Genomic DNA, 27,124 nt, shown 5'->3' with positions numbered 1-27,124 from the left:
TTCCGCTTGGGACTGGGGAGCTGGGGAAGGAACTGAGTCCAATCGCTCAGTTCCCCTCCCCAGCGCTACAATCGATCGGGCTGAGGAAAGGAACTCAGCCCAGCTGAGCTGATTTCCCCTCCCCAGCACTAGGATCTGGCTGAGTTCCTTTCCTGATCATAGAGCTGGGGATGGGATCTGCTGTGATCTGCTTCCTGCAGCCCGGCCACGGGAGACAGGGAGAGCCAGGGCTGTGCTCCCCGCTGAGCCACATGGAGCTGCAGAGCCGCTGGGAGCACAGCCCTGGTTCTCCCGTCTCCCACCGCCTGGCTGCTGCCTGCTTTGAAACTTGAAACGTTTTGAAACTTTTGAAGCATTTCAACTAGCCTCGTTTTGTTTCGAGGCAGTTTCGAAGCCCTTTGTTTCCATTTTGCACAGCCCTACCGTTCAGGAGGATACGCTGTGGCCTGTCTGGGCCAGAGATATCAAATCACAGAAGAAACTTCACTTTTCAACTTCTCCAACCCCTTCACTGATGTGGGATTCACTCCAGCCCACACAGATGCCTGTCCAGCCTCTTCTTGAGCACCTCCAGCATCAAATGGATTCTGTGTCCACTGAAGTGAAAGTTTCTCAATCATATTTTTGGACTTAAAATATCTTAATTCTGCTTCAGTCCAGAGATTGTCTAGACTGCTTGTTCCACTGCCCTACAGCTTTTGTAGTCAGGAAGTTGTGTCCCTCCACCAGAACTGGACCTAAGCCAGCTTTGCTCTACTTTATACCAAGTGTTGCAATATGGTGCAAAAACCCCTTGGTTCCCAGGGCTCTTCCTGCAGACACTGTGGCATTAACAAGTCCCTCCTCCTGACCTTGTCCCCTCTGGAAACTCCTGGGGACACTTGAACTGAAAGTGTAGAGGGGAAATTTGTGGGGTCTTATGCCCCCTTACTCTCCTAGCATGTCCCTTTGCATGGATGGAGAGTGTTGGAGGTGAGAGAGGAAACAGGCTTCAGTAACCGGTTGGAGTTCAGCAATTCTTAAAAACAGAAGACTTGAGAAGACCAATTCCCAGGGACTGATTCCTGGACTGTGCTAGCAAAGGCTTCCTTAAGGATGCAGCCTGCTCCACAGAGAGAGATTTCTCCGGCATCCTGACTGTCAGTCACAGACAGCAGCGAGGGTGATGTGTCTCTCATTGTAGTTACACTGGTAGAAGTCACTCTGCAGATCAAACTGCGAGGACCTCAGCTTTAAATGACTGTGTTCCTCATTCATCAGGCATTCACTGTCAGTTCATTGCTCATTTTGCCTGACAGAGAAAGAACGTGGGGCCTCGGCAGTTCACTAATAGAATAGCGTTTGAGTAACAGCTCCTGCTTCCTACAGAGCTGGTTTTAATAAAGTGCAGCAAACTACTCTCCACCCAAGCTGTACGTGCGCATGTAAACTCCAAAACAAGGGCGAGGCTGCATGCCAAGGCATACATTTTGGGTAGAGAAAGCACATGAAGAAAATGCACCGATATGCCCCGGCTCTCATTCACGCTTCCTAGCAGCAGTTGACTAATGCACAACTCTAGGAATTTAAGATGCATGGGCAGGGCTGCTCCAACTCTGCCGACACTTTATTTGCTTTGGAGAGGGACAAGATGAGCAAATGCTACAAGCCAGGGACAGTTACATAAAGCTCAGAAAAGAATCCCGATGAGACAGCAAAGGTATGAGGCCAGGTCCAGAAGGAGACCTTGGGTACCACTATTCAACTGAAGCAAAATTGAGGTCCAAGAATATGAGTGAAAAACCTTCACTCCAGTGTACACAGCACTCATTTAATGCTTAAGCTTTGGTCCTGGAAGCTCCTTAATTGCCTGAATGTAAGGTTTTTTCTGCATGCACTGAAACATCCCAGTCTGAGGAGCTGAGATCCTGTCTCTTGCTGATGGCCCCTTAAGTCCTCTGGAAGGCATGAAAGAGCCCACTTGCAGATCAGAAGATTGCCAATTATCAGAGCACTGAGGGTTGGAAATGGATTTCAGTCAAAGCAAATCCCAATTGCTCCAAATTCAAACCTAATAACTTTATGGGGGGGGATTGCATGATAAGACTGAAAGCTCTTAACTCATTGCTCAGTGTGTGGGGAACAAAGAGTTGTGCATTTTCTATCCCCAAGTTTGGGTACAGAAGTAACAGTTAACAGTACGAGAGGAGCTTGGCAACCCCATGCTTCAGGGCTCATGATAGCCACCTTCAAGGGCCATGAAGGATGTTTTGTTTTGTTTTACCCTTCTCATCATGAATGCTGCTAGCTTCTGATTTTTTTCCCACCTCTGTCCCATGCATTGGGGCCTTGGTCAAAGCTGAGGCTGGAGATTTTCACTAGAGTGTGCTGCTGCTTCTGGGGTACTTAGAAAACCCAGAGGGTCTTCCACCTCCATGCGTAGTCGGACTAATCACCACATCTGGAATCCAGACAGAACATTTCCCTTGCTTAGATGGGCGTAGGCTGTGGGCTGCTTTGCCTTCCTCTGCAGTTGGAAGCACGGTTTCCCTCCAATGCTGTGGACCGGTTACCTCTCTGTTGTTGCAATGGCTGAGTATCACCAGTGCCTACTGCACCCTTGTTTTTCCCTTTGCCAGGTGGTAAGGTTTGAAGTGCAGATATTAGGCATTATGGCTTTGGTAAATAGCTTCTGGAGAACAAAGCCAGGCCTACAAAGCCCCTTCCAGCCCTGCCTTCCTAATGCACCCAAGCACACTATGCTCAGCACAGGGCAGAGCTGCTGCGGTAGCTGCATTAAATGAACAGCAGCAGCAACAACCACAGGACTGAGAAGAAAAAGCAAGTTTTGCCCTGTTAGGCACCGACTCATGGAGGAAGCCCAGGCTTTGGATAGACAGAGGGTCAGAAACACATGTGTGCTTGGCCAGGGGATGCCAAGAGCTAGCATGGGAGGGGTGAGTTGTGTGGATGACCCTTCGCTCTCCCGACTGATGTATACAGAGCCCCCGTGTCCAGCTCTGTCTCTTGTGTGGCACCAGACACCGCATTTCTACAGACAGCAACGCCTGCCCTAGTAGTACCAAAGGCGCCTTTCTGGATCTCCACAAGGAAGCCAGCATAGAAAATGGAAGAATCCCCACAAGCTCTGACTTTTGTCAGTCAAATACAGAGATATTGGACAAATGAGCAATGCATTGTCCATTGAACTTGAGAGCCACCTGAAATATCAGACTCCCACTGTAGCTGCCAAACCCAGCTCTGGCCATACAAGTGGGTGAGAAGTAACCCTAAATTTTGTATTTGCATGTATAGGCAACTATGAAACCTACTGGCAAAAGCTGGTGCTATAAGGAAGACAAGTGATTCTGAATATGTGTGAGCCATGTACCCCTCACTCCTTTCATGGCCCTTAAAAATTTGGCCCTAAATATTTATGTAGCAGCATTAAAAATGGACCCACCTGAAGGAACAGGAAGGGCTGCCCTGCAGAGGGGCAGAGTGCAAAGAGACAGAGTTTGTCCCAGTAGGACACCGTTTGCCCCGAGAGTGAATGAAGCTGTTTTGGAGGCAGCCTTCTTGGAAGTGGGAGGGGTGATGTAACCCCAGCAGGGTTTGAATGAGAGATGTTAGCAAACCCTCTGGAAGAGCCCTGGCCTGGGATTGGCTGAGAGGCTTGGTTAAAAGAGGGGAGCAGTTTTCCTGGGGAGGAGAACGAAGCATTGAGAGAGGGGGTGGGAGATAGGCTGGAGACCAGGGAAAGGATCTCCCTGCAGCCGTCTCCCCCGAGACCCCCTGGCAGAGCCCTGCAGAAGCAGCTGCAGAAGCTGCATGGGGAGTGCTGCACGTGTTAAAAACTAATAACCTAGTCAGCATTCTGAGAGTCCCCAACCCTCTAGTCCTGAGCCTTTTTGGAAGTGAATACCAAACCAGCACGGAGGCTATGGGATGTAGGACAACCTTCATCAGGTACTAAAGGCATACCACCAAATTCATTTAACCTGTAATCTTAGGCAAATGTGAGCCCAGGTCTCCAGAGCTGCTGGAAAGTGCAGAGCAATTTGTATTTGCCTATAGATTAAATTTTATTTGCTGAACTTGATAAGAGGATTTTTTTTTTTTCATTTTCTGTTTTGAAAGACACACACTTCCAGTCCATTTTGAGAATGGTCTATCTAATTTGTTCAGAAAGACAGGAAGCCTAGAAATGGTGAGATAAATCCAATAAAACTTATATATATATATATATATATATATATATATATATATATATAAAACATTCTTTTTATTGGATTTATCTCACCACACACACACACACACACACACACACACACATTTATACATACATACATACATATACACACACACACACACACACACACACACACACACACATGCATACATATATCCACATATATGCATATACACACACACACACACACACAATAAATGGTAAATTATTAACAATTTTCTCAACCTCATATATCATCAAATATCAGGTGGAACCAAAATATACATTTTTAGTGTATGCCAAGGAGAAAAATGCACTGTGGAGGGAGGGAGGTGGGGAATGGGACAGTTAGAATATTTTTATGGTTGAGTTTATTTAAACAAGTACTTTCAAGAGGATTAAGGCTACAGTTTATTCATTAACTGGATCTTACTGTTTGGCATAGGCACAGAGTGGTTTTTTAAAGTCATTTTATATGGAATGCAATTCTGCTGCGCCATAACGGTGAGGAATCGTTCCTCTGGATTCAGTAACTGGGCATGGACTTGGATCTGTGCATGTTTACTTATCTATGATTTGCAATGATATAAGAGGAGTCTCTTTCTTATGAAGACAGTGCATATGGAAATAAAATATATATCTTCCCAGTGAGTAGAGCAAGACCCCACACCCGTATGCTTTCTACACCAGCCCTGGCTTGTGCTTTGAAGTTACCAATATCAGCATTGCAGCATGGCATCAAAGATACAGTACATTACTAGAGATCTTACTTTTAGTTTACTGGCATTATTAATGAAAAGAGGAGTGACAGGGGCCTTTCATTTGTCACAGTAGACACCAGGGGACCGTGTGCTCGTATGTCCAAATGTGTCTGTTGCATATTCAGTGGAGCACGTTGGTACCCGGAGTTGCTGCGGAAAGATCTCTACAACGTGCCTCTTCGAGATGCGTGAAATAACCCATCCTAGTGGAATCGCCCCATCTCCATCCTGATGGTGAAAACATCCCTGAAACAAAACAATGATGCCAGGAATAGTAATGATGGCAGCAGCAGCAACTATTGCATGACTCAAGTCCAGAATGTAAAGTTCAAATGATACCAATCTGCGGGTTAACTTCAGAGCCTTTTGCAATTTGTTCCAGCAACTGACTGCAGATAATTCAATAGAGTTTCTGCTAGAGAAAACGTGTGTAACATGGGGAACAGCCAGCTTAATATACACATTAGATCCTGTGCAAAGCTTTCAGAGGGATATAGGAAGTGAACTGTGGCAGTACATTGGACCTTCAATACAAGACATGCTGTAGAAATCTCAGGCTGCCCCAGCATGACTCAGGGATGGGTGGAACAAAAGGTCACCTCCAGCATCCCCTGGCAGTCTGAGTTATTCAAGCACAGGCACAGATCTGGTCTTAAGTAAGACCAGGCACAAAAAGGACCATGATAAACAAGGCAGGCAAGCATTCAGGGCAATGCTGTCGTAACTGAAAACTCAAACCAGATCAACTCTTCAGAGCTTGCTGTGCTCAAAGCTGCGAGCATCTAGTGCTAGAGAGGTCAAGTGGAGGGATTATGCCACATCTGTGGGGAAGCAGGATCCTCCAGACCCGGTGTCCCTGGTGGGAAGGAGACCTGAGCAGAAGCTGCCTGCAGAACCGGGCAAGCCGTGCCGATGGGCGAGTGAGGGGACTGCCCTGCCCAGACAGACAGAAGCTGCTTGGGCCATCGTGATAATCCTCCCTGACCGCGTCTGTCACCACCGAGATGTTTTATACACGCCTGTGGTAAGCACAGGGGCAGAGAGGACTCATTTCTTATGCCCCGAGGCATCTGGCTGGTTTTAACAAGCTCAGGCCAGTATTTTCTGACCTTTCTGGGAATCTCTCAATGATTTTTTCTAAAGCTAAGCAGGCATTTTCCTCCCAAACCAGAGAGGCATGTCCTTCACACAAGGGGGGATGCAAACCACATCTCTGTCCCAGGAGAGGGCCTTAGCCTTGGGCCAGGGCTCTCAGAGCTGTCCAAGAGGTCTTGGCCATTTTCTCCAGTGGAAAATAAACTTGTTCTGGAGCTTTCATTTATTTTTCATGAAACTGAAACCCGGTTTTCTGGCTGCCCTACTGGGAGCCTGCAGTTAAGCTCCTAAATCCATCATTAAGTAACTAAATAAAACAGGCCTGACTTTCCAGAGAGGGTGAGCAACCTTAGCTCCCTGCAGCTTCTTATTTGCTCTGAGTTTGTAATGGCTTTGCAGGGGGCAGTGTCCTTTCAAGTCCGCTCATGATCAAACAGCATTCATGTCATGCTCCTTCCTTAAAGCACACCATTAATTGACCAAGAGGTGAAGCCCTCAAAAGAGCAGATATGGCAGAAAATTATATCTGACTCACAGAGAAAGATCCATCCCTAATGAAAAGCTCAAGGAATATCCACATAAGGAGATTTTCTTTAAGGACCCTAAATTCATCTGGTTTATACTGTTTAATTCATAAAACACAAATATTCCTTCTAGCTCCATTACTAGTAATGTCCATTTTAGCCCTAGCACTGTCCACATCTATTGCTACTTGGGGACTAAAACAGGACACATGCAGCTCTTGATCACATTTATGGCTGACTTTATCTTGTTGGGCACCCAATAATTACACTAGCCATGGGGCAGGACCAAGTGCCAGGGGAACCATTCTAGGCATAATTATTACTGTACATGACTGCTAATGGGTGTAGGTTGGTATGTCCTAGTCAGTTGTATGCCACATGTAGCAACTAATCATAGAATCACAGGACATGAGGGTTGAAGGGACCTCAGGAGTTCACAACTAGTCCAACCTCCTGCCCAAAGCAGGACCAGTACCAACTAGATCATCCCAACCAGGACTTTGTCAAGCCAGGTCTTAAAAAAGCCCTCCAAGGATGAAATTTCCACAACTTCTCTGAGTAACCTGTTCCAGTGCTTTACTACCCTCCTCATGAGAAAGTTTTTCCTAATATGTAACCTCAGCTTCCCTTGCTGCAGCTTGAGCCCATTGCTCCTTGTCTTGTATCTGCCCCCACTGAGATCAGCCCAGCTCCGTCCTCTTTGCAGCCCCCTGCAGGGAGGTGAAGGCTGCTATTCAATCCCCCTCGGTCTTCTCTTCTGCAGACTCAATCAGCCCAGTTCCCTCGGTCTCTCCTCACAAGTCACGTGCCCCAGCCCCTGAACCATTTCTGTTGTCCTCCATTGGACTATCTCCAATTTCTCTACATACTTTCTGTAGTGGGGACGCAAAACTGGACACAACACTCCAGATGTGACCTCCCCAGTGCTGAATAAAGGGGAAGAACCCCTGCCCTCGATCTGCTGGCAGTGCTTCTACCAATGCAGCCCAGGATGCCCTTAGCCTCCTTGGCACCAAGGGCACACTGCTGGCTCCTATCCACCTTCTTGTCCCCTGTCCCCCCAGAGCTGCCACCCACTCAGTCAGCACCAAGCCTGCACCGGTGCAGGGGATTGTTCCTTCCTCAGTGCAGGACTTTGCACTTATCCTTGTTGAACCTCATGAGATTTCTTTTGTCCCAGTCCTCCAATTTGTCTAGGTCACTCTGAATCCTAGCCCTGCCCTCCAGCATATCTACTACTCCGCCAGGCTTGGTGTCATCTGCAAACTTGCTGTGGGTGTACTCTATGCCATCTTCCAGGTCATTGATGAAAATATTGAACAAAAACAGCTCCAGGACAAACCCCTGTAAAACTCAACCTGATTCCAGTTGCTGGCTAGAACTCTAGCCATTATTCACTACCCATTGAATCCAATGATCCAGCCAGTTTTCTATCCATCTTATAGTTCATTCATCCACTCACACTTCATTAATTGCCTGCAAGAATGTTGTGGGAGACTGTATCAAAAGCTTTGCTAAAATCCACATATGCCACATCCACTGGTCTCCCCACATCAACAGGGCCAGTCACCACTGGTAGCTCTGCAGGCTGTACTGGGGCTGCAAGAGGTTCATACCTGCTGCAGAGATCCAGAGGGGAAGGGAGCCTGGTGCAGTGGGCCCTGGAGCTGTTGACCATCTTGGTCCAAACCCCTAGCTGGACAGTGTGGGAGATCCTCAAATCATCTCCTTCTATGACCAGGTGACATATCACCTGTGCAAGGGAGAAGAGATTGATGTTATATATCTGTACTTTAAAAAAAGCCTTTGATCTGGTGTCCCATGATCTCCTCATGGAAGAATTGGCCAACTGTGGCCTTGGCTACACCACAGTCCAATGACTGGGAAATTGGCTCTGAGGCCGGACCCAGAGAGTGGTAGCTGATGGAAGTGAATCGTCATGGCGCTCCATGACCGGTGGTGTTCCCCAAGGATTTGTCCTTGGACCGGTTCTCTTTAACATCTTTATTAACAATGTGGACATTGGTGTCAGAAGTGGACTGGCCAAGCTTGCCAATGACACTAAACTTTGGGGTAGAGCATCCATACCTGAGGATAGGCTGGTGATCCAGGCTGACCTGGATAGGCTTAGAAAGTGGGCAGATATAAACCTGATGTTATTCAATATTGACAAATGCTAGATACTCTACTCCGGGGTACTGGCGGGAAACCCACAGCACACTTACAGGTTTGGCAGTGGTATGCTTGCTAACACCACGGTTGAAAAACACTTGGGGGTCATGACTGACCACAAGGTGAACATGAGCCACCAATGTGATGTCACAACTGGTAAAGCAAACAAAACTCTGGCTTGCAGCCATAGATGCTTCTCAAGCAAATTTTACAATGTCATGTTCCCACTGTACTTGGCTTTGGTGAGGCCACAGCTGGAGTACTGCATCCAATTCTGGGCTCCACATTTCAAGAAGGATGTGGAGAAGCTTGAGAAAGTCCAGAGGAGAGCCACACGCATGATCAGAGGGCAAGACAACAGGCCTTATGAAGAGAGGCTGAGAGCCATGGGACTCTTCAGCCTGGAGAAGCACAGGCTCAGGGGGGACTTGGTGGCTGCCTGTAAGTACATCAAAGATATGCATCTGGATCTGGGGGAATATCTGTTCGCCAGAGCGCCCCAAGGGATGACAAGGTGCAATGGTCATGAACTTCTCCAAGACTGTTTTAGCCTGGACATAAGGAAACACTTTTTTTCTGTCTGAGCCCCCAAGGCCTGGAATAGGCTGCCTCCAGAGGTGGTGCAAGCACCTACTCTGGACTCCTTTAAGAAATGTTTGGATGCTTAACTTGCTGGGCTCCCTTGACCCTAGCTGGCTTCCTTCCCCTGGGGCAGGGGGCTGGACTCGATCTTCCGCGGTTCCTTCCAGCCCTAATGACTATGAAATCTATGAAAAGGCAGTGCAGCAGGGGGTCATGATGGAGGGAGAGTACGCCCTCCTCAAGTCCCTAGAAGAGTTGGGGACCCGGGTGTTCCTCAGCTCCATCCCACTCTATGTCCCTAATTGGGCCCTGCTCTCCCAACTCCAAACCCTGGCAAGGGTTCTCTCACCAGTGTGGCCCTCTCACTGGGGTGCTGAGACCACAGCCTCCACCATGTGTGCTCATTCTGCTACCAGGTCATGATCTAGTTGGTGGTGGGAGCGTGGCTGGAGGCGGAGGGGTGCCTTATGGTTCCTTTTCAGGGGGCCCTGGTGAGGGTGTTGTATATACTGGGGGCCCTGCGGTGCTTCTGGTGTCATGCCACATGGCACTTGTGGCATAAGTGCCCCATGGGACAGGCGGGGAAGGCATCCGTGGGTCCCAGTGGCAAGAGGGGTTCACTTGCCACCAGCACCCCTCCTCCTTTAGGCTCCCCTGGCACCCCAGTCACAACTCCCAGCCCCCCTTGAGCTCGGGGGATCCCACCCCCAACCAAGTTTGGCGGAGTCCCAGGGAGGTAGGCAGCAGCCAAACAGAGAGAGGGAGTGGGGCCTCCCCACCCCTAGCCAAGCCCCCACTGCAGCTACCCTACCCACTCCACAACCCCTGCCTTTTCCTACTGGAGCCTGTCCATTCGAGGACTACCCCATGGTGGGTGCACATCTCATCTGGGCACAAAGCTAAGAGGAAGACCCAGATGCAGGTGGAGCCCTCTGAAGTGGAGGACCCCTCCCCCTGCCAAGACCTCCATGGGGGGAAAAAGCAACCCAGCTTTCAGAGGCCTCCCCAGCTGTGCCCAACACCCCACCCCTGGGAAAGATAAAATGGGTAATCCCAATGGAGGAGGGTTCGGGGCTTCTGGACAGTCCCAAGTAGGAGCCCATGGAGGAAGCCCCTCACTCCACTGGCCAGGGCCTACCCCCTGAGAACATGAGCACCAAGGCTGAGGACTCTGCTGACCCAACGGAAAGTCCAGCAGTGAAGCCCTGCCCCTCTGACAATCTGGAGGAGCCAAGGGCCCTGGGGCTCACCCCAGTGAGTCCTGAGTGGGGAAGTCCCCTCTCTCAGTACCCCGAGGCAGGCACTGACACCACTGGAGTGGAGACGGGGGCCAAGAAGTATATCAGCTGTCTTCTGGCGGATGACGGCACCCCCTTCACGGATCCAGGGGAGATTCGCCAGCACACACGAGCCTTCTGTGAAGAGCTCTTCTCCCTGGATCCGACCAATGCCAAAGCTGTGGAACTGGTAGCTGGAGGCCCCAGTGATGACATCTCTCTAGTTGTGCCAGAGGATGGCCCGGACAAGTCTCACCCAGATCAGAGATCTCCTGGGCTATGCCAAGCAGGAGTGAGTGGACCCTGCTATGCTGGCCCGGTGCATGGGTCTGCGCATGGAGTGCGTGTCCTGCTTGTGCTTAGTCCAAGAGGTGAAAGCTGCCTTGCCCACTGATGGGCTTGCCTTTTTGGAGCAGGTCCTGCGTGAGGGTGGCCCCCACCCTCGTGTCCCCTGGACCAATGGAGTTACATGTGGGGTTCACACCTCAGTGGGCTCTGTGTCACTCCCTGCTGCACCATCTCAGCAGGCTGAAGAACACACATCTGGTGCACTTTTCCTCATCTCACCTTCACCAGACCTGTATGCTTGTGCACCATATTTTATAGCACACCACCTTTGCATCCCACCCAGCTGTAAAGTGGCGGGATGCCCTAAGTGGGGGTGAGGCTAAGGGACACTGGTGGATCTGTATGCCACCTTAAACCATACCAGATACATGCCCATGGCAATGGCTCCATGGAGGAGTCACCAGCTGAGGTCCCCAGTGGTGCATGGGATTATGCCCACCCCCAACACCTGCCCATTTTGTGGGCAGAGGAGGACCCTGGAGCACATTTCTCTTCAGTGCACCAAGCTGCAGCCTCTGCACCTGCTCCTCCAGAACCTCTTACTGAGGCTGTACTTTTCCCCACCCTTGTATATTTTTGCACACCCCATCCACAGCCCCACCAAAGCCCAGCAACCTCCTGGTCAGCCTCCTCCTGGACCTCGCCAAGCTGGCAATTTATCTTACCACCACTGGGCCATGTCCATTGGCTCTCTCACCACCTTTGAGAGTCAGTGGGCACTGTCTGGGGTGCTCTGCTCAGTGTCCCCTGAGGGTGCACTTTGATTCACATGCATGCCCTTTTGTCATTTTTGCTCTCAACTTTCTGTTATTCCTTTCTTTTATTATCCTCCCCACTGGTGGTGGCTAAATAGTAACTTGGTGGGCTGCCACCCACTGTCCTCAAGGTGAAGAAATAGGCCTCACCTTGTAGGCCCCTTTAAGAATTAAAAAAAAGACAAATGTGAGGCTAGGATTATATCAGGCCAGGTATTTCCAGCACAGATAATATTAACACCAGCATGCAAGGCACTGTGCAGAGAACATCTAGAGAATGACAGAGTTCTTGTCAGCCATGGCCGTGGGAATTAAATTCAGACAGGAACAGGGGCAGAGAGGGATACCAGGATGGTCAGGGGAATGCATACCCTAACTTCCAGAAGAAAACCATATTGGATTTACTTCTTTGGACTGCAAGGATGTTGATCAGCAGTTGTTCACCTTCTTGGTGGCACTGATCCTTCCATAATGATGGAATGATGATGACCTGAAGTGTTTGGCTTTTTCAGCCTCACAAGATGTTGCCAGGGAAGATAACAACACTCTGCTATATGTTGGTGGGGGAGAGACCCAGCAGGGAAAAGAAGTAGTGAAAGACAGTGCTGTCAGAAGTACTAGCAGAAGAACAAGAGAATATTATTTATGCATCTATTTTGAGATGGAAATTACAAGGCAATTTTTAACTGTTGGTGGAGCTTACAGAATAGCCTTCCAACAGGAGATGCTGCTGAATGCCAATAATTTTATCTTAAATATTATTAAAATATTATTGTCCTAAAAAACAATTAGAAGAGAGATGTGCAGAGATGGGGCAACATCTTTATCACTACTTTTTTTTTTACTGCTAGTTCAGAAAGTGATTCCCACTACCTTTTTTTCCTGCCAGATATCTGGAACGCCATAATGAAAGAGAAACAAAATTATCACAGCTATTTATAGTGACTATTTTATTCTGAAGGAGGGGAAAAAACTGGAAACAATCATTATTTAGTGACAATCTCTTCCACCTGTCTTTCTGAGCAGCTTTGGACAGAGGCTCCATTTCTGCGTGCAGGTTGGTCTCTGGAATCTGATGGGTACAAATACCAGACTGCTGATTTCAGGAAAAGGTACCTGGGTCTGAGACAGACAAAGACCTGCATTTAAAGGCTGGAGAACCATGGCTAGACACAGTGCGTGAATACAAGGATTCTGAATTAAGATCCAAGTTCTATAAAACCAAAGAAGCATTTAAGTCAGCTTCTTGAAAGAAGCCGTTCACGGAGCTGTGTGGCAGAGCACGGTGGGAGTGCTCACCACTTAGCGTGAGCTGCAGCAGGCTGGAGAAGTGCCTGTAAGGAGGGCAGCCAGGAGACACCCCTGAGTAGTCATTTTAAGGAGGAAGGTGTGCGGTGGAGCACCGGCATGGTGCTCACCACTTAAGGGCTGTTGCCTGCTTAGTGAGCAGCAAGGAAAGGTGGTGGGCATAGAAAGACCTAGACCCAGCCTGGAAAGTGGCTTATTGTTTGTAGGCCTGCCCAGGGGCTTGGCAAGCCCCTGGGTAGATCTGACAGGGATGAATCCTGGGGCTCTCTAATGGGGCCCAGAAGGGGACCTGTTCTCCATGGAGGGCAGCAGCCACTAGGCTAACTTTCTGACCCCTGGATGGGTCAATGTAAGGGGGCCAGGGCCAAGGAGCTGAAGGGCTTTTGAGCCCACCATGAGGGGCAGGCCAGGGCTCAATGAAGCTATTTGTCACTGACTAGGCTGGAGGTAGGGTCAGAGCCTCAAATAAGCCAAAGGTCCTCTCAAGGGGGAGGACATCACTGCTGAGAAGAGGGTAGGGTTAGCTAGCGTACATGCTGCCATCTGTGAGGCACGGGGCATGATAAAGGGAAGGTCAGAGTCATGCATTTACAGCCTGTGAACAGCAGGGTGCTCGAAAGGCAGCATCCCACCTAGTAACAGCTTAATTATTTTACAACAAGGTGTGGCAAGCGAGTAAGGTGGGTGGCTTGCCCAAAGACAGGTAGGCAGACTGGTGCTGTGACTGGGCCTGGGAGTGTGCCCCCTGTCACGGTTGTCTAGAGATAGGCAAATCAATGCATATCAAGAATCTCACGTCTGTATTAGACCGCACTCCTTCTCTCCATTTTCCAAAGTTTAGCTTATGTCTTCTCTCCAGGACAACACAATTTAAACCATCTTGTGGTTACCAGGAGAAGCTGTGAACATGGATGACAGCTGCATGATACTGTAGTCTTGGTGGTAATCTCATACCGAAGAAACACCAGTGAACCGATCAGGTGCAGCTCTCTTGTTTGGTGGTGGTCTTTCATTCTCATTTCTTCTCATTACTCCCTTTCCTGTAGTGAGACTGACAAACACTGCAAAGTTGGAGGTGGAAGAACAGAGAGACACTTAATTGATTTGGAGTGTTTGTATAGCTCCTTTTCTCGTGACTTGGTGAAAGAAGGAAAGCATGCTTCTTTTCAGAGTATCTTTGGAGTTTTACTTTCTTTTATTCAATCAGTTTTGACATATCCCTTTAGTTCCCCTGCATGGTTTAAAGTAGCTGCAATTGTTTCAAATTAGTCCAAACAATCTTATGTTTTATGTAGTCTTTTATCTCTAAACTTACAAAAAAGCCTTTAAGCTTCAATAGTTTTTTTAGGGAGTTGTCATCCTTTCTTGTTAACAACCTCAGGAGAAGTGGCTGGGTTTTTTTTGCCCCTGTATTTGGTAAGGGTATTGCTTTAGTGTTGCCAGATAACTAATGCTGATTAATATAAATATTCTGTACTCATGGCTTCTTTTATTAAAGATGGCTTCTAGCATCAAATTATCAGCTGTATTATATATAGATATAGACAGATACATTCATAAAACCTCTTATTCATCCAACAAGTATGTTAGGACATTAATATGTGAAATTTACATTAACATACATAATATTTTCAATGGCAGCTCTCAACAAAGGCTTGTTATTCTGAAGCTTTTAAGGAACCGCTAAAACGTACACTATTAGGAGGATGAGAGCTGGCCGGAAGTGACCAGTATCTTCTCTAGTACAGTTTCAAAGCACCACTTTATTCATGTTTGAAACCTTCAGACCTTTAGAGAAGAAAGTATTTTCAGTACAAACAATTGTTGAGCTTTTTCTTACAAAAGGGGCAGACAGTTTATGTCTCTGACAGCAGACCCACTCATCCCTCTCCATTCGTCAATGGAACACACCTTGAAAAACCTTGTAAAACCAGGATTATTTTGAAAACATAAATAACTTGTGTTAGAAAAGGCCCCGCCTGTACCAAGCTGATCTCCTGCAAGGAGGGCATGTTCTCAGAGACAGCAGGCAGATCTGCCGGACTAACCTGGTTTCTTTTTACGACCAGGTCACAAAGTGCTTAGATGCAGGAGTAGAGGTAGATGTTATTTACTTGGATTTTAAAAAGGCTCTCAACACAGTGTCACACCCAATTCTTCCAAATAAACTAAGTAGGCGTGATGTGGATTTTTTCACAGTCAGGTGGGTGGAAAACTGGCTTACAGGGTGAACCCAGAGAGTGGTGGTGGATGGGTCCGTTTCCACCTGGAAAGATATAGGCAGTGGTGTCCCCCACGGCTCTGTCCTTGGACCAGTGCTGTTCAATATCTTCATCGGTGATGTGGATGAAGGTGTAGAAAGCACTCTGTCCATATTCACAGATGACACCAAACTATGGGGTATAGTAATCACACTAGAGGGTAGGGAGTGAATTCAGGTGGATTTGGATGGACTGGGAAGTGGGCGGATCAGAATAGGATGCAGTTTAACAAAGATAAGCGCAAAGTGCTGCTCCTCAGAAGGAATCACTAATACACCTGTAGACTGGGAAGTACCATTGTAAGTAGCACAGCCATGGAAAGGGACCTCAGAGTCATAGTCGATGCAAAAATTAACATGAATCGCCAATGTGACGAGGTAAAAAGTAAGGCTAACTGCACTCTTTCCTGCATTAGTAGGTGCAACACGAGCAGGTCTAGGGAGGCGATGATTCCCCTCTACATGGCATTGGTGTGGCCACAGCTGGAGTACTGTGTCCAGTTTTGGGTGCCACACTTCAAGAGGGATGTGGATAACCTGCAAAGGGTTCAGAGGAGGGCCACTCGTATGGTTGAGGGCCGGCGGGTAAGATCCTATGGAGACAGACTAAGGGACCTGGATCTCTTCAGCCTCCGCAAGAGAAGGCCGAGAGGTGATCTCATGGCTGTCTACAAAGTCATTGCGGGGGAGGATCAGCAGGGAATAGGGGACACCGTTTACCAGGGCGCCCCTTGGGGTTATTAGACACAATGGCCATAAACTAAATGAACATAGATTTAGGTTGCCCATCAGGAAGAAATTCTTTACAGTGAGGGTTGCCAAAATACGAAAATCAGTTTCCAAGGGTGGTGGTGCTTTCTGCTACCTTGGGGGTGTTCAAAAGGAGATTAGACAAACACCTGGCTGGGGTTACTTGACCCCAGCGCCCAGAGCAGGGGGTTGGACTCGATGATCTAATAGGTCTCTTCCGACCCTAGAAATCTATCCCTGTTGGGTTAAATTTTGACCAAAAGGATCTCTGTCTTACCAGGTGTTATTTGTAGCCATGGCAATTATAAAGAATTCTCTCAAATATTTTGTACTTCCTATGTATTTTTATTTTCTGACCCTATAGGCTTTGGGATTCCTGTTAGTGAATATTAATATTTTTTGGGCAGGAAAAGTAAAGCAGCCAAAGTTGAAGCTGGATTCTTATATGATGCCTTCATGTCCTTTCTGTCCATGGCATACTTTTCCCACCTGCTGGTAGTTCACATTACAAAGTCCTTTGTCTTGTTCAAGTTAATCCCTCTGTCTTCTTTTTGTTCAGTCACAAGGACAAATATGAAAGGAATCATCTTCCAGGAACCCATTAGCTGGTCTTGTCCTGCCATCCCAGCCACATGCTTTATTAGATCTTCTCCACACACCTTTCTTCCCTAGCGGTGTCCCACGTTCTCTCAGTACTTTACTAAGAAATACCACTAAGTGAATGAAAAGGTAAAGTATGCAGATCTTGTATTCATATGCTGTAAGTAAATATGGATATGTATACACTAGAGAGAGACAACTGTCCTAAGGGCCTTGAATGTCTGAACAGTTTGGTCTTTCTAAATAGTATTTTGGAGCTAAAAACTCAGAGAAGAGTAATGGGCACCTGTGCTCTTTAATTTCCTCCCTCCTACTGTAATTAGTAATTACCTCTCCTAGTTATTAAAACTGCCAGATGTGCTCTCTCTGGTTAATAACTGCTAGGTGAGCTTGTTGAAGATCATGTCACTGGCTTGAGGCCATGTATTTAGCTTTATTTCGACTGATCTTAACCAGTAAGAACAATGTAAGTTGTTTCAGCCATCAGCCATTCTTTCTACCCTATTTTGTGTCTGAGGATAAACAAGTCGCCAATCTATTCTGGGAAAATGCCTGCATGGAAACTTCCCTGTGGATTAGTTACATGTGGTGCCATTGCAGCAGCCAGAGTGCTGGGGTCTGAGGCCCTGGCGCCTACTGTCTGTAGCGAGCTGAACCAAAGCTCATCTTACTGCCCAGTCTCGTTCTCGTCCATCACTGGGACTGGAGTTGTTCTCCATCATTGTCTGTTGCAATAACAGGCACTGGCACAAGCACGGAGCATGAGGGTGTCAGTGCCTGTAATGAAACGGCTTGCAAACAGCTGTGAGAGTCGAGCCAACTATGTCATCAGACAGCATCGCTGACCTGTGAGCATGTGATGTGTGAATGGTGATCCAGCCAGCCCCGTGCCAGGAATCACGGCAAGGCAGGACACATAGAGAACTGCTTCTCCATGGCACACAGCAGACATTACCATTACCACTCCAACACCTTATTGCCCCAGTGAAGAGCCAGATGATGCTAGAAGAACTCGTGCCTGTGACACTGCATGCTCCACTCAGGATGGAAAATGGGCATTGCTAAACCAGCCACAGCATCTACAGATATAGACCCGAGGCTTTAGAGTCGTCCTCCAACTCCAGCTGGAGGACAACACATCCGTGGCCTTGTAATAAACTGACTGGCATGTTTTATGGCTGCGTCCTGTGCAAGTCTGGCTTTGCTCCTTGGGTAAACTAAGCATGCACAAAGCTGCAGCTGTACCATGCAGATCCTGACACATGGTGATTAAATTTATAGAAAGCATATTGGTGATTGTGACACCTTGGAGTAAACAAATACAGAAAAAGGAAATTATTGGCCTTAGCGGATACTAAAGTTACAGGAAACAAAAATGACATCTGGATCCCATTCTTTTCAGAGCAGCTGTAGGGGCAATTTAAAGGCAGTTTCTTGAAACATATAGTGATTTTGCTTAAACCACAGCCTGCATACCAGCACTGTCATAGGAATCACAGAAGCAAGGATGTCAGGGATAGAAAGACATATTAAAGTATCTTGCTATCCCTAGACAGCCCACAATTATTCTTCTGGTTATTCTCTATCACTTTGCTATACATATTTTCATATCAAAATTAAAATATCTTTTAGCACCAGCCACTGGAAAGGGGAGAACTTTTGAAGTTTTAGCAGGAGTCTTAATTATTTTTGCAGCTTGTAAGATCTGCTGGGCAATGGTCTGCATCTTTATCTATGCTTGCGCACTTCCCAGCTTCCTGGGGCCTCAGTCTGCTCTGGGGGCTTTGGGCAGCAGCACAGTATAAATATTTATTAGCAATAATAAATCCCTGCAAGCCTGGGTTGGAGTTTTAGAAGAAAGTGTTGGCCAATGCTAAAATAAAGTAACAAACTATTTCTGCTGTTGGTACAATGCTGTGGGCTGGATGTTGCTTACTGGGAGCAGCAGTAGACTGCAAATTCATTTCCCCTTAAGGCACCCCCAAATGAAACCTCACTAATTAAAAGCTGGACTGCACCCTCCGGCATGCAGGTGTCTGGCTGGGCAGGGCACAAGAAGGTTTATTACTGAATTTCCTCCTGCTTTTTAATTGCTCTTCCTGTCTCAGGGTTTCCATCTACTTCTGATGTGTGCACAAAAATACTCAGTGGCATTTCTGGGAGGCCAAGTACGGAGGGAAAAATGGTTGCCTGATTCATATAAAGGAAGCAATATTCCTGTACTAAATACAGTCAGTATACAGAATAGAAGTCAATAGTGACTTATGGGTTTGCCAGGTCATAAGAGCTCTAGAGTCCCCAGATGCCTTTCCAGGGGTGGGCAAGATCTGGCCCACGGGCCAAAAGCGGCCCACCAAGCCATTCTTTCTGGCCCACAGGGCCCCTAAAAAATTTAGAAAATTAATATTAATCTGCTGTGGGCTGCCTGTCATGCAGCCCTTGATGGCTTGCCAAAAAACTCAGTAAGCAGTCCTCTGCCCAAAATAATTGCCCGCCCCTGCTAGCCACATGCACAAGAGTTGTCTGGAGGGGATTAGACGGGTAGTGTCCCAGGGAGAGAAGCATCCGTTCTCCACCTAGCAAGGCTCACCTAAAGGGGTGGGAGGAGAGAGAAAGAAGGGTCATGGGAAAAGATATGTTTATAGAAGTCCCAGCAAAAGTGAATGGAGAATAACATGCCGGGACACCAGCAGTGAGAGTCACAGAGCTGAGCACACTGAAGAGAAGCCCTCTGGTCCTGAGCAGACAGGGGACATGGGCATTCAGAAGAGTGACAGAGGAGGCAGGAGAAAGCTGCAGAGGTCGATGGGGCAGCAGGGCCACTGACGAGGAACTCATTATGTGATGCTTCTAACCCCATATTAGTGCAACAACCCTTGCTGTCCCTTGCTGGGCTGTGAGCCCATCACCTAGATTCAAGCTATGGAGAAGCCAAACCATGCACCCCTCGGGGTGGCAGGATTGAGACCGGTGCTGCCAAGAGGAGGCTACAGGTAGAGATGGTTGGTGACTTCTTCCTGAGGAGCATGGAGGCATCCATCTGCCAGCCTGGTCTGTTATCTCCAGAGGTTTGCTGCCTGCCAGGAGCCTGCCTCTGAAACATCATGGAAAGGGTGTTCAGACTCAGGCAGCCCTCTGACTACTACCCTGTGCTGCTTCTCCATGTGGGCACTAATGACAGTGCCAGGGATGACCCTGAGCAGATCAAAAGTGACTACAGTGCTCTGGGTGCAAGGCTGAAGGGGACGGGGGCCCACATGGTGTTCTCATTGATCCTCCCAGTCATGGGTAAAGGTCCAGACACTTCCTGGAGATTAGTACATGGCTGCACAGATGGTGTCTCCATTGGGGGCGATGTTCCAGGAAGATGGACTGCTGGGAACAGATGGAGTCCACCTGTCAAAGGGAGGGAGGAGTGTCTTTGCCTACAGGCTCAGTAAACTAGTGAGGAGGTTTTAAACTACATTCACCAGGAGATGGAGACAAAATCCCAGAAGTAAGGAGGCAGGAGACCTGGATAAACCACAGCAAGGGAAAGCAGTAGCAGAAGCATTGGCAGTGTGCTTGGGGAGAAGTTTGGACAACTAGGTAGATGCCTGAAATGTTTGTATACTCATGCAATAAGCATGGGGAAGAAACCAGAAGTACTGGAGGTCCTAGAATAATTGAGAAATTATGATGTAATTGGGATGACAGAGATGCAGTTGGATAGTTCACGTGACTGGAGCACAGTCCTAGATGGCGTAACTTGTTCAGGAAGGACAGGCAAAGGAGAAAAGGAACTGTCTTAGAAACTCTTTTTGCAGCAACATTGACCTCTTACTACTCCTTTTGCACTCTCATTGTGTTGGAATAGCTTCTGGTTGGGCCCCCAATACTGTACCTGTAGTTTTCATTTGTAGCTTCAAATGTGGGGCCTTGGCCTGATAGCACTAATGCTGCTACCCCATGGGTGGTTACCCAGCCTGGTTGAAACTGGTGACAAACCTGCAGTAGGACTTAACTGGAGGGGCCAGATGGGGTCAGCTGACCTTCTAGCATGAAAGTTGCATGCCTCCTAGGGCTTGGGGGGCACGGTGACCACCCACAGGAAGCTGGTGAGGGAGGGGGCTGGTGAGTGCCAACCACCTGCAGGTGCCGCTGGATCTGGAACGGGCTTCCAAGAGAGGTGGTGCTATCACCTAGCTTGGAGGCCTTCAAGAGGACGCTAGATAGTCACCTGGCTGGGGTCATCTGACCTTGGTTCTCTTTCCTGCCGGGGCAGGGGGTCGGACATGATGATCCCTTGTGGTCCCTTCCGACTCCACAATCTATGAATCTATGAACATGAGTCGTTAGTGTGACAAAATCATCAACAAATCTAACTGCGCTTTATCCTGCATCAGCAGATGCACGATGAATAGATCCAAGGAGGTGATACTTCCCCTCTATGCAGCACTGGTCAGACCGCAGTTGGAGGATTGCGTCCAGTTTTGGGTGCCGTACTTTAAGAAGGATGTGGATAACCTCGAGAGGGTCCAGAGGAGTCCACCCGTATGGTCAGGGGCTTACAGGACAAGCCCTATGAGGAGAGACTGAGGGACCTGGACCTCTTCAGCCTCCACAAGAAAAGGCTGAGAGGGGATCTTGTGGCCACCTACAAATTCATCATCAGGGGGGTGCAGCAAGGGATCAGAGGTGCTCTGTTCACCAGGGTACCTCTTGGGGTAACAAGGAACAATGGTCACAAACTGACAGAGAGCAGATTTAAGCTAGATATCAGGAAAAACTTCCTCACGGTAAGGGTGGCCAACGTTTGGAATGGGTTGACAAGGGAGGTGGTGCTCTCCCCTACCCTGGGGGGCTTCAAAGGAGGCTGGATAGGCATCTGGCTGGGGTCATCTGACCCCAGCGCTCTTTCCTGCCTAGGCAGGGGTTCAGGCTCAATGATCTGTTGAGGTCCCTTCCCACCCTAGCATCTATGAAGCTGTGAAGATGATCTCAAGGAAGAAGCTGACTTGCGTCAGCATGTTGCTGATTTGTGCTGAGAGCCAGATGAAGTATAGGGGCCCGCCAGTGCCTTGTGAAATAGTTCACAAGGGTAAGGTAAGCCCCAGGGGCCAAGGTGGTAGCCTGAGCATGCCATGTTTAAGTCCTTGTTCTGCCAGAGCTTCTCTATGACCTCGGGCAAATTTCTTACTGTGTGTGTGGCCCAGGCCTCCTGCAATCAAAGATAGCAGCAGTGACTTCCCCCCATGTAGGACCTGTCAAGACAAACCCTCTGCAGCTTGGGGTGCTCTCTGATGTGGGTCGGATAAGGTCCTCAGACAGACAGACAGACTGCAGAGTACCCATTGAAGTATTTTCTTACTGAGAACTGAGGGGAGGACAGTCAGTCTCCCTTTGCTCCAGTCTGCAGTTTCTGAGCATACTTTAAAAACACCCTCCATCTTTCTAGAGCAGATTCAGTAAAACAAAGCATTGGTAACCCTGACAAAAGTCCCCAGTCTTTCTAGGCTCACATCCCTGGTTCTGGGCTTGTGGCTCCTTTCCAGAAAGAGGCGATTTTTTCCAACCACATTTCCAGGGGGATCTGACTTGTAAGTACTGTGAGGCCCAGTTTGGATCCACTGCTGTCAAATGGGCAACGGCTGATCTGTCACATAAGAGACTGGGTGACTGAGAACCTGGTTCAGACCTAAGTAGCTTTTTGGATAAGTATGGCAGCAAATGAATCTTACAGCTGTACCTTCACTGGAGCGAGCTGTGAGAGCTTCCAGCAAATGCTAAAGTTACTCTTGTTCAATTTCTGTCTTATAGATATGTGTGCGCGCTGAGGTCAGGGTCCCAGTGGTTCAGATGCTCCCCAAACACTGCTGTTGTAATTGCTGGAGCAGCACGGGCCATGGGTAGCAGCAGTGAGACCATTTAAGATGAAAGGATAACAGAGAATCCCACTCCCTCACCCATCCCCTCTCCAAGACCTGCTTGGGTTGAGAGAAGTGGAACAGTTCCCAGGGCTGAACTCTGAATGCTGGTGCCTAAATTTGTGGTACATCATTACCAGCATCAGCCTCCTCTTCACATGGCTTTTCACTTTTTTTTTTGAAGTTTCTCTCTCTACGTTTCTTAGCCAAGCTTATTTGGAGTCCGGAGTCCAGGCTACTCGTCAGCATAAAATAGACCCTCAGAAGACAAGTAATTGGTCAAGGGTGGCCACAGAATGGGGCATCCAGGCATTTGGTTTTGGAGGTAGAGAGAAAATGGCTAATTACAAGGAGTGGGACAAGGAAGAGACAAAAGCTCGTGTCCCAAGTTGAAATGATTTTTTTCTGACCCTTATAACAAACGTGATTGCACCAAGTCATAGCATGTGCTGCACAGGGAACTGAACTTGGAAGGCTTTGTTTGTTTTAAAGCCATGTCACCTTATTAAAAATATATTGCCTGGCTATTCATCACCCCCATTTCCCACTCCCTCTTCACCAGGGGACATTTAAAAAAAAAATATATATTCTTTATATTGTTAAGCACTGAAGGTTGTGCTGTAGAGCACATTGCCAGGGACAGCCTCTATGCCAAACAATTTACAGATTGAAATAGAAGTGGATGGGAGAATGGAAGGATTATTAGCCTCGTCTTACAGATGCAGAAGCAATACGCAGAGAAATTCCCCTGAAGTCAAACAGGGTGCGTCTGAAGCCAGATCTCTCGTGCTTCAGTCAAGTACCGCACTGCACTTTAACTGCAAGCCTCAGTCATGAGTATATTTAGTCCTGAACCTTTTCAAATCAGCATCAGTTTGTACTGCAACCTTCACCGGGATGCTGAGATGTCCTTTTAATAGAGATAAGGAATGTCAGGAAGCCACAATAGGATAAATGCCCTTCTTTTATTAGGGAGGCTCCACAGCTGCACACACAAAGTGCACAGATGTGGAGACGGTGTTTTTAACGATCAGCCAGAGACAAGATCTGAGAGCCTGATAACAGAGGGTGCATTGCCAAAGCCATGGGTGGGGGCTGTGCTCTTGAGATGGCAAGGGTCGATATCTGGGCGTACAATGATGGTGACCCTTGATGCTAAGCCCTGCTGCACAGGCTCCAAAACACTTCTGAGATCCGGGGGCGTTCATTCTGCTTAAGCCTGTCAGAGGTTTCAAGGCAGGAGCTGGAAAGAACAAAAGGTCCCAGACTTTTTCCTTCCTTTCAAGATGACTGCAGACAGGTGAAGCCCTTCTGAGCTCCTACAGCTCAGGTCACTTCTGTGCATCCCCCTCTGCTCCCTGCCCCCCCATTCCTCTCCCACCCCCCTAAACTTTCCCTCTCCCCAGCTTGTGCTTGGGGACCCACTCTCTGCCCCTTTCCCCAGCTTCCTGAGCGTTTTTTCCCCTGGGCTCTGGCATCCTCACTTGCCTCTGCCACTCCCTCACTCCTGCCTGTGCTCTCCCTTTGATTCCTGTTGCCTCCCTCCTCCAGAGCCCCTTACCCTGGTCTTTGCCACCTCCTCCTGACTTGGGGCTTGCCTTCAGCCCCTGCAGGGCTGTTCTGCCCCCTCTGAGGTCAATTTGGGGGCTGTTTTAGCCCCCCCCCCCCCAGTCCCCACATTCAGTCTGAGGCTCCCCCCCACCCCTGTGCAGCAGCCCCTGTGGGAGAGTTAACCCTCTCCTGCCCAGGATGGCTGCCAGCAGCCAGGGCACTTGGCACGGGGAAGTCTCTGCAGCCCTCCCCCGCAACCATAGCCTGCGGGTGCATGCCCGTCTTCACATTGGGGTGGAGGCCTGCACCATTGCCCTGGCAGACCTGCTGCAACACCAGAGCATCTGGTACACCTCCTGGATCAACTCAGTGCCCATCATCTACCTGAGCTCCCCTGGCCTGGTGAGGGAGGTGTGTGCGGCGGGGCTGGTAGTCTCAGGCATCCGCTACTTGGCCATGCCCCTGCAGACACTGGCAGTGAGGGTGGTGGCCTCCAATGTCCCCTCACACCTGCCAGACTGGGACCTCACCAAAGCACTCGAGTGCCATGGCGTCCCCAGCAGCCCCTGGCACAGGCTAACCATGGGGAACTTGGACCCCAGGCTCAGGCATGTCCTGTCCTTCCAGAGCCAGGTGTTTATGCTCCTTAAGTGTGGCCCCAGACCCTGCCTCTCTCCATGACCTTTGTGGTGGATGGGAGGCTGTATGTGGTCTAATTCTCCCCGGGCAGGACCGCATGCCACCACTGCGGCAGCAGCTCACACCTGGCTGCCCAGTGCCCACTGGGGCAGTTAGCTGGGACACCAGCTGCTGCACCCTTGCAGGGAGATGGCGCGTCCACCTCTGGCTTGAGAGCCTCATCAAAAGGTGGGGCTGAGGGCTCCTCCCAGCTCCCCACCACCCCTGCTCCATCTGGGGGGATTGATGCCTCTGGCATGAGCATGCCACCCAGGGGGGGACCTGGGACATCCTCCCAGGCTCCTCCTGCCCCTGTCGGGGATGACGCTCCACCCAGTGGAGGTGCTGGGGACTCCTCCCAACCGCCTCCTGTCCCAGTCCCCTCTAGTGCCCCGGGGGTTGACGCCCCACTGGGTGTGGCAACCATGGCCTCCTCTCAGACTCCCTCCACCTGCCTGATGGGGACACCCCCCTCAGTGCATAGGCTTCATCTGGTAGAGGGACTGGGACATCCTTCCAGTCACCCCTGTCCCAGTTCCACTCGGGGCAGCTAGCATCTTGGGTGCTGGGGCTCAGTCAGGTGGAACAACTGAGACCCCCCTCTCTGCCTCCCTCCATCCTCACCTCAGTTGAGGTGGTGGGCCTGGAGGTGGTGAGCCCCAAGCAGCCCAGCCCAGCCCACCCCCTTTGGGGGAGGCACCACCTACCCCTACTGCTAAGAAAGCTAAGAACAAGAGATGGACGGGAGCTTCCCAATGAGCCCCAGCCCCTTTGGGGCCTGCCTCTGCCAGTGCCAGGGAGAACGTAGCCAGGGAGCCTGACCCCACCCTGCCTGCCTCCCCGGCAACCCTGCCACCACAGGCCATGACTGAGGATATTCCAGCAGTGCAGGGGATGCTGGAGGAGTCCAACAACCCCAAGCCCCCATCGCAGCCTGTGGGGCTCATGAGCAGTGGGGCAGAGATAGAGTGCCTGCCTCTCTGGCGTCAGATGCAGGAGATGGCAGAGGGGCCCACCACCCTCGCACCTGCTCCTCTGCCCACTGAGGCCGATGATGAGGAGATGGAGTACCTGCCTTCTGAGCACTGCAAGTGGCCCCAAGAGTGGGATGACATTTGCCCGCCAAAGCAGATGGGGATTGATCTCCCGGAGACAGTCCTTGACCCAGATGCTGAGGGGGTCTGCCAGGGAGCCTGGCCATGGAGGGCACTGTCACTGGCCTCACTGGTAGGTCCCCTCCCAGGGTGAGACTCCACCAGTTCTCAGTCAGAAACATCCAGCTCCTGCTGGAGAACCCCCCTGGGTGGCCCTCAGCTATAGAGGCCTCTTCAGCCTCTTAGAGCAGACCAAGGGCCAGAGGAACACGGCAAAGAGTATCCGGCAGTGGTGCCCGGACCCTGTGCAGTTTGCTCGCGCCACCAGTGATGCAGTGAGGCTCATGCGCCAGGGTCTGGGCATGTGTCAACATGTCTTTTGGCTTGAGAAGCTGGCGACCTGGGTGAGGGAGGTGTGGGGCTGCGGTGGGTCCACAGAATAGAGTAGGGCAAGGATAGGCCTTCCCCTGTCTCTGTGGCTTTGCCCTGCCCTATCACCTGCTCTCCCTCCAATACACTGACTATCCTTCCTCTCTATTCTCCTGCTCATGGCTGCTACTACAATTACCTCACTGAACACCAACAGTTGCAGGGACCCAGTGAAGTGGACAGCTACCCTGGAGGGTTTGTGGCAGCAGTGGCAGGTGATCTCCTTCCTCCAGGAGATGCACAGTGACATGTATGATCAAGCCAACTCGCACACTGCCTGGAGAGGCCATTTGTTTCTAAGCCAGGGTACCAACCTCTGTCCAAGGGTGATGACCCTACTCTCATTGCAGCTGCAGTATGACTCGACCATGGCATGAGAGGTCGTCTCTGGCCAGCTGATGACTGGCCACATCACCCTGGCACACCAGAGCCTGCTCTTTGTAAACGTCTATGCACCCACTGAGGGGAGAGAGAGAGAGTAGCCTTCTTAGAGACATTGGGCAACCTCCTGCATGATACCAGTGAGAATGATGACCTGCTCTTCGTGGGCAGGGATTTCAATTGTACTGTCTATGTGCTGCTGGACCAGAACCATACCTGCCTTCGGCCCGCAAGGTGTGGGCCATGCTAGAGGCAGCAGACCTCGTCGATGCCTGGTGGGTCCTTCATGCTGACATGTGCCAGTACACCTGGGCAAAGATGAGCACCACTGGAATCGCCATGGCCTGACTTGACCACCTCTACATCACCCAGCACCATCTGCCATTACTGCGCAGCATCCGCATCATAGCATCAGGCCTCTCAGACCATGTCCTGGGCTGCTG

The sequence above is a fragment of the Alligator mississippiensis genome, chromosome 2 (assembly GCF_030867095.1).
Source record: "Alligator mississippiensis isolate rAllMis1 chromosome 2, rAllMis1, whole genome shotgun sequence".
NCBI lineage: Eukaryota > Metazoa > Chordata > Crocodylia > Alligatoridae > Alligator > Alligator mississippiensis.
The sequence above is the reverse complement of the archived record's forward strand: the minus strand, read 5'-3'. Positions refer to the sequence as shown.